The sequence below is a fragment of the Gymnodraco acuticeps genome, unplaced genomic scaffold, assembly GCF_902827175.1.
Source record: "Gymnodraco acuticeps unplaced genomic scaffold, fGymAcu1.1, whole genome shotgun sequence".
NCBI classification, from domain to species: domain Eukaryota; kingdom Metazoa; phylum Chordata; class Actinopteri; order Perciformes; family Bathydraconidae; genus Gymnodraco; species Gymnodraco acuticeps.
The window spans coordinates 100,796-118,850 of NW_022990119.1; the positions used below are offsets into that span (position 1 = coordinate 100,796).

Below are 18,055 nucleotides of genomic sequence, written 5' to 3' on the forward strand. Positions count from 1 at the left end.
ATGTACAATGGTAGGAAGTAACTAAGTACATGTAAGTACTCTAATTAAGTGACATGTTGAGACACTTTCAATATGTCCATGTTATGCTACTTTGCACTTCTACTCCACTACAGTTCAGAGGTACATGGTGTACTTCTACTCCACTACATGTATTTAATACCTTTAGTTACTTCACAGATGTGGATGAATGATGTGAAATCTAATCAAGTGTTGAATCAGACTTTAGTTCCACCTGGAGTAAATCCACCAGCTACCCTGCAGTATACAAAGTCATTCAAACTAGCTGCACCTTTACCAGCTTTGAGAACACTTTCATGATCAATCATTATAAAACATATAATATATATTATTCTGAAATGGACCAATCTGCACAATGACTACTTTTACTGTCGCTACTTTCACTATATTTGTATGAGAATACTTTTCTACTTTCAATTGAGGAACATTTTGAATTCAGGACTTTTACTGTAACAGAGTATTCCTACACTCTGGTGTACAAGAGAGTACTTTTCCCACCTCTGCAAATGTATTACATGTCTAACAAAGAATGGAAATACAATTGTACATCAGTAGTGCATTTTCAAGTTCCAAACTATGACAGGCAACTGTGGTAATTATAATGACCAACATTTATATTACTTTTCATCAAGTAGATGAACAGAGTTGCATCTGCTAAACTCCACATTACCAGTATCATACAAATGTATAAATACAACAATTCAAATGTACCAGGCAGTGTAAGACCAAGCATGGTTTCACTTATCTACACTTTTCGGAATATAACTTGTGTATTTTCTTTTGATTTTTGACCTTCATTTTGTAAAAGCCTGAAGTAGTATTTGAATTTCTGTTAGTATCAATAAATCCCTGACATGTGTATGCTGTCAGGATAATTGATGTAACAGATGTAATGTGTGACGGCCTGCAGATCACACTAAGCTGCCCAAAGTTAGCCGGAAGCATGCAGGCTGAGTGCTGTTTCTGCTTTCGAAATAAAAGCACATTTCTTGATCTTTTATAGAAAATAATGTTGCTATATAATGCTTGCTACTAATAGTCGATATATAGCTTCCTACGGGAGGCGTGTGGCGCAGTGGATAGAGCCTTGGTCTGGGGATCAGATGGTCACAGGTTCAAATGCACTGCAGTCAGCATGTTGTTGTGTCCCTGGGCAAGACACCCCACCCCAAATTGCTCCTGAGTATGTAAGTCGCTTTGGATAAAAGCGTCTAACAAGTGACATGTAATGTTAGCATTATGGTCGCTCCCCCTGCTACTTTCTCCCCTAACACATCTGTTAAAAACAAATATGTCTATGATCAAAACAATCCTTTTCAGAACTACTGTGTGTAAGTAATGTTGTTTGTTCTACATGTTGAATGTGTTGTCTTTTAATGCTAATTGTACCTGTACGTTTAAAGTGTTTCTAAGTCAATTGAAAACAATCTATTTAAAAAAAATATGATTATTTTTGTAATTTTTAATTAAAAACCACTGAAAATAACACAATGGCACAAACTCAGTATTATACTTTAATTATCAAATATTGCATTACTATTAAATTGAACATCATGACAATGTTCTCAACTGAGCTTTTGCAATACTGTAGAGGTACATAAAGATGCCTTTAATGCTGTTGGTTTAATGGTATGTCACACCTTGTCAGCGCTGTCATCTGCCCCCAGTCACGTGACTTAGTTTACAATCTGACAGCTGGAAGCAAAGGAAAGCCCTCAGGCCTCATGAGATAGGCCTATGTGGTGGTGGCTGTGGCTCAGTGGATAGAGTGTAGTGAGTTTATTTAAGGTAATTAGTTAGAAGCCCTATTTTATCAGCCTATGTCTGCACAGCAGTTACTATGGCCAAACTACATTAAAACAGGGTTGTCCCCATTTTTTCACATTAAATATGTTAATAAGATATGGACCGCAAAACAAAAAATGTGCCTGAATAACGAATTTAGCAGACATAAAAGTCAACTGAGTGTCACTTGCAATGACAGTGTTGTGTTTTTATTTTATGAACCTTTTACATTAAAAACAAGTTAGAATTTTCAAAAGGTCTTGTGTTTTTTTTCCGGGGGGAGGCCCTTTTTCCAGTTTAGAGCAATAGCCCCTCCAGATGTCTGTGCACGTCCCTGCCTTGCTCTATAACCTGATAGTTGTTTTCTCTTCTGCAGTGAGACCTGAGCAACAGGACCCTCTGGAAAACACGAGTTGAATGTCTCTCTTTTATTATGAAAACTCAGACAGGAAGACCATCCTGTCGCACTGCTTGTATCTTGTCAGTCTTCATTTCAGGGTTGGCGAGCGTTCCAGACCTCAGCAGTGGAGCGACTCTGGCAGCCGTGGCGGCCGCCTCTCACCCTCCCACGTCCCGCTCTCAGTAACCGCCTGAGCTGCTGATGCGCCCGGCCGCCATCACTGGCCGTTCGCCCCTCTCACCTCCGCTGAGAGCCCTTCTCCTCACCAGGGACTCCTGTCATCATAACACCCCGAAAACAACTCGCACTCTGGACTTTATAATACGCCTCCGAGCATACTTTCACCCCTCCGTTTCTGAATGACGGGCGGTCGGTTCGACTTGACGATGGTGCACCTACTGCGGAGGCTGGGAGGACGGAAAAGCCCACGGCCAGGGTGTGTGCACCGGACCCAAGGGCCAGGGTGAGTACGCGGGCTCCTGGTCCAACGGATTCGAGTGGTCGGCGTCTACAACCTGGCCCAGCGGGAACCTGTACCAGGGCTACTGGGCGCAGGGGAAACGCCATGGACTCGGCGTAGAAAGCAAGGGGAGATGGGTGTACCGGGGAGAGTGGACTCACGGGTTCAAGGGCGGTACGGAGTCCGGCAGAGCCTAAACACACCCGGCCAGGTACGAGGGCACCTGGAGTAACGGACTGCAGACGGATATGGCGTGGAGACCTATGGCGATGGAGGTAAGAGGGGAACACCTGGGGGACAGATTCTGATCGAGTAACTGTTTTCAATTTGTATTAGTTGACATTTGGTCCAGGCTCGTTAACATGTGGGAGCCTTTCAACTTGGAATAGTCAATGTGTTGTCTCAATTAACCCTACAGAGCTGATGTTTATGGTGACGGAGGTGAGAGGCAACCATAACAAGTGCAATGATAAAATGAGCAGGAATTATATAACCTTTAATAAGAATAATAAAGACAATGAAGATAATAGTAATAATGGAAGTAGAGTATACCTTTATTTTGTGAAGTTATTTAAATCTCATGTTATAATCAAATATCTGGTCATTACATTTCATAAAAACGTAATTATATGTTATATCATTTTTATTTAATATAAACATTTAGTTAAAATGCACTTATTTATTGTACTTTGTTAGGCTACATTGTTTTTCTTTGTGAGTGCATTAAATAGCATAACATAGAGCTTGAATTAAAAGAATACAAGTGCCAGAGAAGGATGCCATACATGGGTACATAGGCAGGGACCTCCAGGAGCATCTGATTGGTCGAACCTCAGTGGTCTTACTTGGAGTGTGATGGTTCATCAGCCTATTAAAAAAACCAAAAAATAAGCAAAAGTGACAAAGCAAACTGATTATCCCTGCATTAAAATATAGAGAGATGTCAGAGCGGGGCCTGCCTCATAGCACTGACATCCACTCTAAGACCCCCATTTACAACAGGGAACATTTGCGTTTACGCACCGTATGCGTTTTCAAAAAAGTCTTCCGTTCACATGCATTCGGCTCAATTAACGTGTCCGTTCACACGAGACTGCTGGAAACGCTGGAAACACTGGAAACGCTGTAGTACAAATGCGGGGCCTGTAAGTGGCGCTGCTGCTGCCACAAAGCAGCGAAGAAGACCCGGAGCATGGTTGCTATGGTTGCCCTTCTGTTTATTCTCCGCGGTGGACGGCGTGTGCTCCCACTGTAAATCTCTCCGGTAGTCCACCAGCAGATGACAAACACCCACCTCTCCGCCTCTTCCAAGGGACGAGGGAACCATGCGGCAGAGTTTCCGTTAACATTTTGTTTCGCCGGTCAACATGTCCGTTAAAGTTTAAATCTTCCGGACAAAATTAGAAAAGTCAGAGGTCTTCTTTGTTATTTATTGAGCTTTAAAACTAATTGATAACAACTCTATATAATAATATAACAATAATAAACGGAGCCTCTCTTCCCCCCCCCCCCTCTTCTGACAGCCCAGCAGCTGATCTCTGAGCAGGAGACGTGGGGAGAGGGAGGCGGGCTATTTCATCGTTATCAGAAAATGATCGTATAGAGGCGTACACACGGAGACGTTTGACCCCCCCAGAGCGTTCCATTTGCAGATCTATCCACCTTGGGACCCGTTATCGTTTGCGGGGTCCGTTTCTATCGTTTTGTTACGGCCTCGTGTAAACGAAAGGGCTATACGCAAGAGAAACTATGTGGATACAACCCGTATCGTCCTCGTGTAAACGCGGTCCAACATAGTTAGGGTTGGGAACCGAAACTCGGTTCCAGATGAGAACTTAACGGTTCCTAAACGTGGTAGACCCTGTATTCCACCGGGTCCGTCTGCGCTGCGGTGACTCGGTGGAATACAGGGTAAGGGCGGACTGGCCATCTGTGTGTTCTGGAGAATCACACCGGTTGACGGCCGGCTCGGTGCACTGTCAACCGGCACCGCCCTTCATTTTTTTAAACGGCATCATGTCTAACCCGCAGCGAGGCTCCCCCCGCCCTCCCGTAGACAGAGAGAGAGTAGATCGCTCCTCTCCACTCTTCTCTTCTAGACCTCTCTCGAACCCACGTCTCTCTCTTCTCGCCCTGTCTCTCTCTCTCTCTCTCGAGAGAGAGCGAGCTCATTTCTCCCGTGTTATTTTCCAAAGTTAATGACACTGATTCCTGCGATTGGCGATCGGCCCCAAAATTGGCGATCGGAGCATCCCTACTTCCCAACTTTGAATAATACAACATTTTCAAAGTGTTGTCAACGTTCCAAATAAAGCCAGTTAGCTTCAGTTAGCTAGAGCAACAGTGTGTAGCCTAAATTAATTGTAACAAGCCTGATCTTGCTACCTCGCTGGGTAGGTATGGCCTAGCATTGTTAGCTAGCTCTTGTTTTCTTGAGCATTCCAAGAGCAAGCATGTCTCTTTTATCTTCAAAGTTGTGTGTTGTCTATGAGGAACATCTTCAGAATGAAAATGCTGCCAACGTAACGCTGAATTATCTGCTGTTGTTGCTCTCTGCCTGGCTAGTTAGCAGCTAGGTGGCCTTGTCAAGCTGAATAAAATATTTCAGTTTATGTGTTTGTTTACTGTGTTTGTTTACAGCAGTAGCTAGATAGCTTATTAAGAATTTGCATTTGTTGTGCCTCTCGCTAACAGGTGATAACCATGGATGTATAATAAGAACTGGATACAGCGTGGGAGGCGGGGCCTCATTCATTCCTATGAGAGTTGCTCATTGGCGCATGAATGACAAAATGGCCCAACTTTTGAGAGAGTGAAACGTCACAGATTACCCAGCATGCCTGAGAAGTACCCGAATGTGCGCTCATAGCGCATGCGCAACTTTAACCACGCCCCCCAAAAGGCTCGTTCACATCAAGCACGTCAATTTGCGTACACGTAACAGCAACGCGCGTTCTGGATTGTTATGATGGATTTTATATTACCGAATAACGAGGCTGCCTAACAGTTAGCAGTTAGCAGATAGCAGCTAGCAGCTAGCTAGTGTAACGTCCGAGCCATTAGTAATTATGCTAATGTACACATCAATCGTTATGTACTACAATATTACGCTGATGTAACAGGATTGTTCAGCATTGCCAGCTTCACTGTTGAGCTTTATGTTGTGCCCAGCATTCTCCTGTGCTCTGAAATCAAAATGTGGATAAGCATAAAACAACACTAAAATAAACACTACAATACAACTTGTTATTTGACACACACAAGGTTGTTCATTTGTGTGTATAAATATACAACACAGGCTATATACATATATATATACATATATATATATACATATACAAGTATAATAATACAACTGTTAATTTGATTAGAGCTTTGACAGATATATCTTTATTTATATATGTATAAGTGACGACTTCTTCGGGCGATATCATATGGTATAGCTAATTAATCTGGGTCAAAACGTGTTGTGCCCACATGCAAAGGTTGTACACTCTGGCTTATCCCTGCGTGGTATTATAGTAATAGCAAACAGCAACGTTCAACTCCTTTAATGGTATATTGCAAGTGCAATAAGAAGCTACAGGGACGTTAATCTACGTCGGTAATATTAAAGGTTCCATGTTTTCCACTGATCATAATTCCATTGTTGAGGTCTACTAGAATAGATTTATATTGTGCATTTTTCCAAAATCACTTTGGTTTCTCAAACAGCATCTCTGTAAACTACGTGTATTCACTGAATTTCACTCTCTGCCTTTAACGGCTCGTTGTAGCTCCAATAGCTCCAGCCCCCACCCTCCCTGTGAGCACAGTGTGCTCTGATTGGTCGGGACGTTGTGAATCGCGCTGAGCTCCGTGGAGGTGTTGTTTCCTTGTTTAGCGATACACAGCCAAACACAGCCAAACTCATCCTGAGCACACACAAAGTCACAGCCGAAGTAAAAACAATAAGTTTGTTTGTTTGTTTGTTTATTTATTTAAAGGACAGTGCACATTAATTCACATTGCTGTAAATGAGCCAGTATTAGCCAGCAGGCTAATTTTCAACTGTTGTCCTTGGCAAGATGTTAAATGACCACAACAAGACTAGAAAATAAAAACATAATTAAATAGAGTACAGCAGAAAACATCAGTACAACAATAAATAGGAACAGCAGTACAACAATATAAAACAAGGAACAAACAAACATGCAAACAGATGAAATATCATCATACCTTGATACAGTTAAAAGTGTTCACATTTTTGATTGGTTAAAAGCCAGTTCTTATGATTGTGGTTAAATGTATGATAGGAGGTGTTATTCCTTATCTGTATTGGTATTGTGTTCCAGAATGCCCTCACAGAGAAACAGTGTTTGCCAAAGGAACTGGACCTAAGAGGGACTACACAGTCCCCTCTTACCCCCTAATCGCACCAGGAGCGTCTGCGCTGCGGCATAGCCGCGCTGCGCCGCGCCGCGCTGCGACCTCCTCCTGCGTCCTAACCCACCAGGCGCGTTTCAAAACGTTGCGGAAGCGGAGCGTCGTGTGTGCAGCCTCGCAGTTGTTGGATGAACATTCCACTTCCTGCCTGTGCCGCGCTGCGCCGCGCTGCGCCGCGTCAAAAATAGGATTCATCCTATATTTTAGAAATTCCTTGCGGCGAGGAGCTTCTGGGACGCTTCGAGCCGCGGCGCAGCGTGTCTGGTGGAATAGCACCCATTGACTAGAGTGGCCGCGATCGCTAAAAACGCCGCAGCCGCAGCGCAACGCAGCGCAAGGCAGCGCAAGGCAGCGCAGACGCTCCTGGTGGGATTAGGGGGTTAGGGCAGACCTTGTGGTTCTGCTGTTTGAGTTTTTCTGCTGTATAAAAGTGCAGAGTGGTGGGGATGCCTTGCCGTTTAGAATTTTTAAAATGAGACATGCATCAATGTGTTTTATAATATGTTCCCAGCTGAGCAGGTTATGTTTGTCCAGGATTTTGCAATGGTGGTATAGCTTAGGTTTTCTGTCCAAAACTTTGAGAGCTTGTTTGTGAAGTGACAGGATAGGCCTTAATGTTGTGCTATTCGCCTGGGTCCAGCTGCTCATACAGTATGTTAGGTGGGGAAGGATCATGGCAGTCATATAGAGTTTTGTTACAGGTGTTGTCAAACAGTTCCTTATATATCTAAAGTTTGCTAGATTGTATTTAGTTATTTGCATTACCTTTCTCACTTGTTTTTTGAAGGATAAAGTAGTGTCAAGGATAATGCCTAGATATTTAAAATGTGTAACTGTTTGAATGACCTCCCCAGACACATAGACCTTGGGTTCACAGTGTGATACAGTGTTGGTCTTGCTAAAAAAACATACAGACTGTCTTCTTAACATTCAGATATAGCTGTGAGTCAGTAAGCCATTGATTTACATGAACCATTGCATCATTTAGTTTGGCCGCAGCTTGAGCCTTGGTTTTTGCATGGACATAAATGACAGTGTCATCAGCATACATTTGCACCTCACATCCAGTGCACACTGATGGCAAGTCATTTATATAAAGGCTGAATAGAATTGGGCCCAGGATAGATCCCTGGGGTACACCCAGTTCATTCCTCAGGGGTGGTGATGTCTCGCCACTTACCCTTACACACTGAACTCTGTCTGACAGATAGGAGCTCATCCAGTCTATTGCACTGGGTGAGAAATTAAAATAAGACATTTTGTGAATGAGTACTTGATGATTGACTGTATCAAAAGCTTTCTTAAGATCTAAGAAGATTGCTCCAACAATGCCTCCTTTGTCCATTTTTGATTTAATATTTTCCACAAGGAAACAATGTGCGGTCTCAGTGGAATGATTGGCTCGGAAGCCGAATTGCATGGGGTGTAGTGTGAAAGGACTACTGTTAAGATGTCCAGTCAATTGCTCAGCTACACATTTCTCAGAGATCTTAGACATGACAGGTAAAATACTAATGGGCCTATAGTTGTTTGCATCAGTTGTGTCCCCGGATTTGTGGACTGGCACAACAATGGCTAACTTCCAGTCTTTTGGGAATTTTACCTCCCTAAAAGAGGTGTTAATTATTTTGGTAATTGTCCCTGTGAGGGTAGTAGCATGTTTCTTTAGAAACAGAGAATCCAGTCCAAAAGTGTCTTTTGATTTGGAATTGTTTAAAGAAGAAATTATAGAATTAACTTTGGATTCAGAAGTCTCTGTCAAGGAGAAGACTGGCTGTGTACAATCAATAGGTGATGAATGTATTTGACCAATTTGGGGACTGTTTATAGTCAGCCTCACAGAATTAATAAAATGGTTATTAAAAATAACCGCTATTTCTGCTGGCCCCTTACATAAGGTTCCATTGTTACTGATCTCCAGCTGCTTTGTTATTTTATGCCCTTTCCCTGTTAGGTTCTGCAGACAGTCCCAGATTTGTTTATGATTTCCCTTAGATTCATGAATGAGATTAACAAAGAAGTTGGATTTAGCTGCCCTGATTTCCTTTGTAACTCTGTTTCGTAAGGACACAAATATATGTGTGTATATTTGTGTGGCTTGATATTGAGTAAGAAAAAGGTTGATAAACGCTGTGAGAATGGGTCTGCACTCTGCAGAGAGAATTTCGCCGCGATCCCAATTGTCTGTTATCAGCCTGCAGCCAGGGAGGAGAGATCAGCAGAGCTGCTTGCACTGAGTGTGTGTGTGAGGAAGTCCGTGGATTGGTCAATTTGGACCAATCAACGGGGTCTTAACGTAACGGCTCCGCGGACGTAACATAACGGCTCCACGGATTAGTCCATTTAGTTCCGGGTACGTGTTTACGTAATCTCGTACCCGGAAGAATCAAATGGATGATGACATTTCACCAACAAGGCCTTTTGGGGAGGTATTTTCTGTGTTAGAGTTTTACTCGCTACAGGGTGTACTTTGAGGGTTTTGACTCTGCACACCGTTTACATGCATAAAAACCTTCCAGGGTTCGTACGGTCATTGAAAACCTGGAAAAGTCATGGAAATTCAAAATGCAAATTCCAGGCCCTGGAAAAGTTATGGAAAACAATATTTTTCCCAAAGTTTTGGAAAAGTCATGGAAATGTAACTAAAGTTCCGTCAAATAATTTACATTTTATCTAATCGCCCAAATAATCTGCGGTCGCTAGCTGTTATGTGCCATCATGACGCGCATGGTGTTATTTTTTAATATATGAAGCGCGAGCTGTGTGCTCGAGTCTTCCTGCCTGTCGGCTGATCTCTGCTGCTCCGGGATGAGGGTCAGCTACATTATCTACGGTGCGTTCGTTAACTGTGCGGAGTCACTGTGGCACAGACTGAGCCGCTGGTGAACATCTGTTAGAACGGGCCGTTCAGGTGTTCAGAGCAGAGCGGCAGAGCGTGATGTGAACTGAAACGTTTTTCTGTCGCAATATCATTTAAGGAATCGTTGAGCTAGCTAGCTAGCATACATTGTCACTATCTGCTAACGTTAGCTTTAGCCTTCGTTTTCTAATAGTTTTTTTCATAGGCTATAAACAGAGGTGGTATAAATATAGATATTTACTAGAGTAAAAGTATAGTACTCAGATCTTGTACTTGAGTAAAAGTAGAAGTACTCAGGTCTTGTACTTGAGTAAAAGTAGAAGTACTCAGATCTTATACTTGAGTAAAAGCAGAAGAACACTTGATTATATTTCACATCATTCATCCACATCTGTAAAGTAACTAAAGGGATTAAATACATGTAGTGGAGGAAAAGTACACCATTTACCTCTGAACTGTAGAGGAGTAGAAGTACACAGTAGCAAAACATTGAAATACTTAAATAAAGTACAAGTATCTCAAAATTGTACCCACGTATAGTACTTGTTGAGTTTATGAACTTAGTTACTTCACACCAGTGACTATACAGATAGAAAGACTAAGCCTTGCACAGAGGCATGACAATACATTTTCAAAATGCTCAACAGTGCTGCCAGAATTATAAACTGACTGCTACACAATTAAAATAAATGCTTTTATATATTTCTATTAGATGTGACTCTTTAGCGTTTCTGTTATTATTAACACTGCTGCTTTAGTTGTTCTGACTGCTAAAATCCTCTGTTATTCCTCATTTTAAAGCCGATATTCCGTGGGGTCGGGGGCTCGGGTCCTTGTCACCTTTTCCATACCTGATGAGTTTGCATCCCTGACTACAGTTGCTTTAGCGTGTAGAAGCTAGTAAGCCAACTATTTGATTTGTTTTAGATAGGCACATCATGTTTCATATGAAGACCTTATTTTCCTGTTCCATGTTCAAATAAACCATTTTCAGTGGTAATTTTTTTTTGGTCATGGAAAATTAGGTAAAGGTCATTGAGAAGTCATGGAAAAATCATTGAAAATCATTGGTGAAAAAGTGTATGAACCCTGATCATAACGCACAAGGGGATGGGTAATAACCAGAAAAGCATGACATGGGACCTTTAACTTTATTTAATACAAGATTTAATCATACAGCCCATGTAGTATAATATTTTACAAATGATGAATTACAGCAAACATGTGCAATATATCCATTATTACAGCTCCGTGGGCTGGCAGTAAGGCGATATGGTCCGTTGTTATTGTGCATCCATGGGTAAAGATAAACGCATGTAGTGCTGAACACGTAACATGAACGTGCCGGGCGGCGCGGTCCCGTGGGTTAGATGCGCGTTCATAATGCAGAGGGAAATAACTCTCAGAATAACGTTATTAGCACATTTTTACAACTTGAGGAACGAATGTTTTAAATAAGGGCTATACAAGTGTTCATACTGGGTAGTTTATTTAGTTAAAAAAAAAACATCCAACGATTTACAGACCACTCTTTCCCCATGTAAGTCAATGGGAAAAAGTGTTTCCGGGCCTGGCAACCAAACGGAAGTGTAGTACCGCCGTTTGGCCACCACGAATATTTTCACCTGAGTCCGGCGCACTTCCTGGGGGCTTGGTGATAACTGGACACTTCTGCTAGCATTTTTCAGCTAGCTGCGTAAATCTGCTCCGAGCTGACGTTGTCGTTGTTTTTTTATGGGGAGAACAATTCCGCCCGACTAGGTTGTGCGCAACCATTTGCGTTGCACACCGCTTGAAATTGCCATCAAGCAAACTGTGCTTTGGTTTTCATTATTTCAACTCTGACCTTTATCACTGCTGACCTTTCAAAGCGCAACCAATCAGAGAACAGCTGTATGAACCATAGAAACGTCACTAACTACCTATTTTCAACAAAAGGTCTAGCAAATAGAAAATCTCGTATGGCAGATTAAAGAGGCAGGAGGCATGTGATTTGCTAAAAGGTTATATGAGAATGACCAACAGACAATGGCATATACCCAAGAGGTTCTGCCAATGGATCTGAAAACTAACAGCTACTTTCATGTGATGGTTGAACTTAATAAAGTGAGGGACACCAACAGGTGGTCAGACATGTTCTGGAAGGCGAGCAGAGAACCCTCTCTTTTGAAGGGTAAATTAAACCATAATAATAATTAAGATGTTTGTTGAAATAGCACAGAGTAGAAATATGTTTATTTTACACAACCAACGTTTTTTGTTCAAGATTTTCATTTTTCGTTCCGGTCTTGGATAACTCAAATCTGGAACTATAATAATACAAATGTAATGTCATTATTTAACTAGACTAATTTCTTTATTGATTTTTTTTTTTTATACTGCCTGGCGCTTTTTTTTCTTTTCTTCTCTTATGGTAGTAATATTAGATCTAGTAGATATTTGTATATTATTTATGCATCTACCATTTCCTTATATGAACTTTCGATAAGGTCTGGAGAATTAGGTTTGGACATACCCGAGTCTGGAGTTTCCCTTTTAAAAATGAAGCACACAACAGCAGATTGTCCGTGTCAATTTCACTTACTGGAATACTCTTTGATTAAGGTAACGGTTGGCACATGGTAAGTGTAACCAGGAGGCACGTTATGAGACACATTCAAGCATGGTTATGTAGCGTGCTTGTGATTTGTTTATTAAAAACCAAGTGTCTTTCTTTTCCTTACATTTTTAAGATGATTTTGACAAAGACACACACAGACAGATATTACATAACTGTTGTCTCTCCAGTCATCATAAATGCTTGTTTTCATCAGGTTTCACACCATAGACGCCAGCTGTCATAGAGATAGCTTACCTAATACTATGGGTTCAATATTGAAATATATATATGAAATATATCTAATGATTGGATATTGATTTGAGAAAATATATTTATTTGGAAGCAATAGAGCAGTGCAGTGATGACATATTATATATGACCAAAGTTACTTGACAAGAAACAATGGGGTTTTTCCATTGGATTTCAGAATAATGCAGAATCTAAGATCATTGACAAACACACATTTATGATATTTGCACGTTTTGTTTACCAGAATAATCTGCACATATTAACACCACTTTTATGAATTTTGAAGCGTAAATGCTTTCACCAGATCTAACGTTTGGCTATAAACAAGTTATATCATGACTTCACCACCGCTAATCTAAAAGCAGACTTGTATTCGCTGTGATGAAGTTGTCGGCCTCCTTTGGTTACTTGTGAGCAACCGCTGTTTTTATAACTCATAGATTACATGCATTCACCAGTGGGGTATTTACTGACATTTTTTAATGTCATAGCACAAAATGTGAAAATATCTTGTGTTAATCACATATCTTATTTCAGGCTTCAACACAAAAACTTGTTCAAAAAGCACAAGTGATGAAATGCTGACTTATTTCTGGGGTTTTAGGACTCATTCCAGCACCACTGTAGCCTTACTTGAATTCAGGTAATACTATTAGAACGTCTTATAAAGCAAAATAAAACGGATGATGTCTTATCTAGAGAAGGAGTTAACCAGGCAGGGGGGCTCTAACAAAAGTTGCATCGTGGGAAGTGTAGGAATATCTGAAAATCGAGCCATACAATACTAGGGACTGAAAGATGTGAAGTATTTTAACATTCTGTATCTCCTAACACTTTATGGAAGTTGAGTACCCTTTACACCTGAATCCTCATTAAAGAACTCACCAAACCAAGCTGTAGGCTAGGCATTACAAAGCTTACTTTCACTCTGTAATCTGTATTTGTTAATGTATTCTACACTTTGAGTCAAAGGGCTGTATGATAGTAGTTAATGTATAGCAGTACCAGGTTTGTAGAGCTTCTTGTACCCACTACTGGTTATATAAAACCCTTTCGGCTCCCCTGCAAGGGGCCTCTCTATCTTTAGCTTGGCCCTGCACCTTGATGTGACAGGATTAATCCATCTTGGTTTGTGAAATGGTTCTTAGCCGCTGCACTAGGATTTTGCCAGTCCCACGTTTTTAAAACTGCAATGATTTGGTTCACCTGGTCATTATAAAACAGTGCTAGTGTACAACTAGCCTGCTGAGCTATTGAGCACATTTTCCTGTAGTAGGTAGCAACAGCTTCAATTTTAGTAGTGCTGTCATTATAGTGGAATGTATTACTTTGATAGAGTAACTTAAAAACAAAACAAATTGAGGGCATGCAATTTCATTTTTATTTTGAAAGATATAAATATATTATATTATGATTATCTGCTATTGCACAAAATAAATTGTGTTATGGTATAACACAATTTATTTTGTGCAATAGCAGATAATCATAATCTGGTTCAATGCCAAGTAGGTGTACACATACAAGGAATCTGCTTTTAGTGTATAATGGTGAATACATAAACACGGTATAAGGAAAGACGTTGTAAGAAAAAGATAAATAAGAGAACGATTATAAGAAGAAAATATTACATTTATAATATAAATGTTTTAAATATATTTAATATGATAAAAATAGCCACATGGAATATACATACAGAAAAATATAGTGTATCAGATTTGAAAGGGGTAGTGTTATACAGAGATATATATATATATATATATAATATTATTTTTTTTTGTAGAATTGTAGAATGGCTGTAGTAAATATTAACCTAACAATAATTACAACTTTTTTACATTAATAAAAGCAGTATTATTTTTAGGGTAGCACACATTCAAAACTTATCGAACTGAAACAAGTGCAGAGAGAGAGAGAGAGAGAGAGAGAGAGAGAGAAGAGAGAGAGAGAGAGAGAGAGACGCGAGAGAGAGGTATGGGGCACCGTAGAGAGAGAGAGAGAGGCGAGAGAGGCAGAGAGCAGAGAGAGAGGAGAGGACGAGAAGAGAGAGAGAGAGAGAGAGAGAGCGAGCAGGAGAGAGAGAGAGGCTGAGAGGAGAGAGATGAGGAGAGAGAGAGAGAGAGATGAGAGAAGAGATGAGAGAGAGAGAGAGAGAGAGAGAGAGAGAGAGAGAGAGAGAGAGAGCGAACAGCTGGTATCAGTGTATCAGTGTATCATGGAGGGCCATGATTACTTCATGTGGACGTCTGTCTTGGTTAAAGCAGTAATCACTGCTGACACTAGCATTTCCTCTGGTCTCTACTAGTGATGCTGTGAGTCCTTGATCATTTTAGTTTTCAAATCCCTTTTTAAGCGCCTTTAGTTTGACATGATTTTTTATTTATATTACATTTTACTTTTAACGTATATTCAATCCAATGTCATTATGTGTTTATAGAATATTTATATTCTGTTGACGGACCAAAAAATGGGGACATATATTTGTTTAATTCCTATCCACACGACAGGGAATTGTTTCCATTGGCAGCTTGAGATCTGAGCACCCAGCACTGCATTTGGAGCTGTCTGGGAAGGAAATGTGCAAAATAGATGAACCCTCCTAGCCTTTTTCTTGCTTTGTAAACTGCTGTATAACATATATACACGTAAATTGACTACTAAAAGTAGAGTTTTGTTTTTGACACAGGGATGAGTGTTTCAGGAGTGTACCCCCTCCGCTCATCCTTAGCTGGTCTGCTAACCATCCCCACCCCACGCCTCGTCACCATTGGTGCTCGGGCTGTTAGCTGCACTGCTCCCAGACTCTGGAACTCCCTCCCCCACACATCGGACAGTCTGACACAATCACCACATTCAAATCCCAGCCTCCTCACTGTAGCGCTCTCCATCGTCTGTGTCCACTCTGATTTTCTCCTCCATGATTGTATGTTGTGTTTGTATCATGTTCTGTTGCTTAGAGTATTTACCAAATTGTACGGTGTCCTTGGACATCATGAAATGCTTTCTATCAATATCTTTACAGTAATTTCACATTATATTAGAGATATATGCCTGTTTAGCTTTGTGGAGAAGAAGGTCTCTGCAAGTTGATTTGGAATTTCGTTTTTAGGGTTAATTTCTAGGACCTCATATAAATTCCATGCATTTCATTTGAAAGAAGTAAGGCAAATAAAAGATGAGGGGGGAACATATCCCCACCACATATTTTTGGGTTATAAGGGCTCACCTGCTTAAAGCATTTCAATGGTGTGGTAAAAATAAAAAGCATATAATAATATTGTAAAATGTATTTCCTATTCTCGAGACATTTTTCTGATTCATGGTAAATGCTGACATTTTTAACATATTGTGGGAGGGGGGACATCTTCAACTCAACTACATTGTTGTGATGCGCTGCTTTGAGTATGTGCTTTTGTAATAAACAAAGGCAGCCAATACTACTAAATACTATATTTCTAGTGCAGCAGCCATACAATAGACTGAATGTGCAGATATCAAGTCAGTTTCACAGTCAATGTTGCAGTCAACAAATGAAGAAAATACAAATCTGTGATAGTGCTAATAATACTAACAGAATATAGAGCAATACAGATTGCAGTCAACTAATATTGTCATTTACATAAAACATGACCTGGGGAGCTTTTATGAGAGAGTAATTAACCTCCTACATCTGTGTTTTTTGTCCCATTCACCTGGGTTAACACTATATTTTATTTAGATTCAATATAAATAATGGATAAATCAGAGGATGCACAGAACGGATACATCGCAATAATTGTACACAAATAAAAAATGAAAAGAACATTTGTGAACGACTTGTTGATGTTTTCAATCCTTTGAGAACAATTCAAAATCAATTCAAAAACAAGAAAAAGAATCACTTCAAAATGCTGTAAGATCCTTACTATGTGAAGAGCAGCTTCTAGAACACAGTCTTATCTGATATATATATATATATCAGTCAGTCTGCCACTGTGGAGAAGGCTTAGACCACATAGCGAGGTAGCTGCTTGGAGTTATGTTTGGCCAGCCAACAGACTTCCCGGTGTCTCAAGTTACTTCCATCTTTTAAAATAGCACATTCTCAAACTGCAGCCATAAGGGCCACAGCCCAAGCTTTATCACCCAATGACGCTCGCTGGTGGTGCTTTAAGCAACTGTTTTATGTCCAAACCTTTCAATCTGCAGCACACTGAGGCAAACGTACAGGTGTTAGGATCAGAGTGTGTCGTCTACACTCTCTAGGGGTTTAGCTTCAAGGCAAGCTACAAAGATTCATAGAAGTACACACTGAAAATACAATGTAGATGTGTCATTTCACATAATCAAGTTAATAAATAAATGGCAGTGTTGTTCCTAGGTGCTTTGGCCTTTTATGGTGTGTTTACAGTCGACGCAAAGCAAATTCTTTGTGCGGCACGTTAATATATAAAGTCAATGCAAAGCCGTTGATAGAGCCAAATGGAGAGAGTGATGCAACATTTGTTAACTGAAGCCAGTAATCTACGTGGTGCTGTCTCGCAAAAGCCAATCAGTGTTGAGAGTATGGACCTGTCATCCTTTAAGTTGTTGAATCACAAAAGGAAACCATCAGCCATAGGCCAGGTATCTGTGCAAACCATAGACTGTCTAATGTGAAAAAAAACGTTGCTGCTTTATTTTTGCCTGCATGAGGACTTAATTCTGAGTGTGCAGCAATAGTAGCTTAGCCTAGCCTTGTTTGATCACCATTCAGAAAACAGGGGGTTACGTATTGTAACCCTAGTTATATAAGCACAGGCGGAGCCCTCTACTGGACTCTATGGGTACTACTCTCTATCATGCTTTCACCTACTGAGTTTACGTAAACGTAGCCGGCCAATCGAGCGAGCCTACCTGAATGCGAGTGCAGGCCCACAGTATATAAAGGCGGCTACACCCGCCGCCCACTATCCTATACACTCTTCAGCGAGCGGACTAGGAAAGACAGGGCCCCCAGGTAGAGGGCTCCGCCTGTGCTTATATAACTAGGGTTACAATACGTAACCCCCTGTTATATTTCACACAGGCTCCGCCCTCTACTGGACTCTATGGGTACAGTGGGCGGAGCCCCGATGTATACACGCCCTGTCATCCAACAACATCGACCCACCACACCGTCCCTGACCGTGATAGTGCATCCCCACTTCCTCCCATCCAGTTGTAACCGTAGAGAAGTTGGGGCCGCAATTTGGATAAGGCACACTCACACACGCTTACCTTGTGTAGAGTGTGCATGGAAAA

The 18,055-nt window shown here is 40.9% G+C and overlaps 1 pseudogene; it reads left to right on the plus strand.

Moving 5' to 3' along the window:
* The first annotated feature begins 2,247 nt into the window (after positions 1 to 2,247).
* LOC117546365 overlaps positions 2,248 to 18,055 on the plus strand; it is a 45,776-nt pseudogene continuing 29,968 nt past the window's right edge.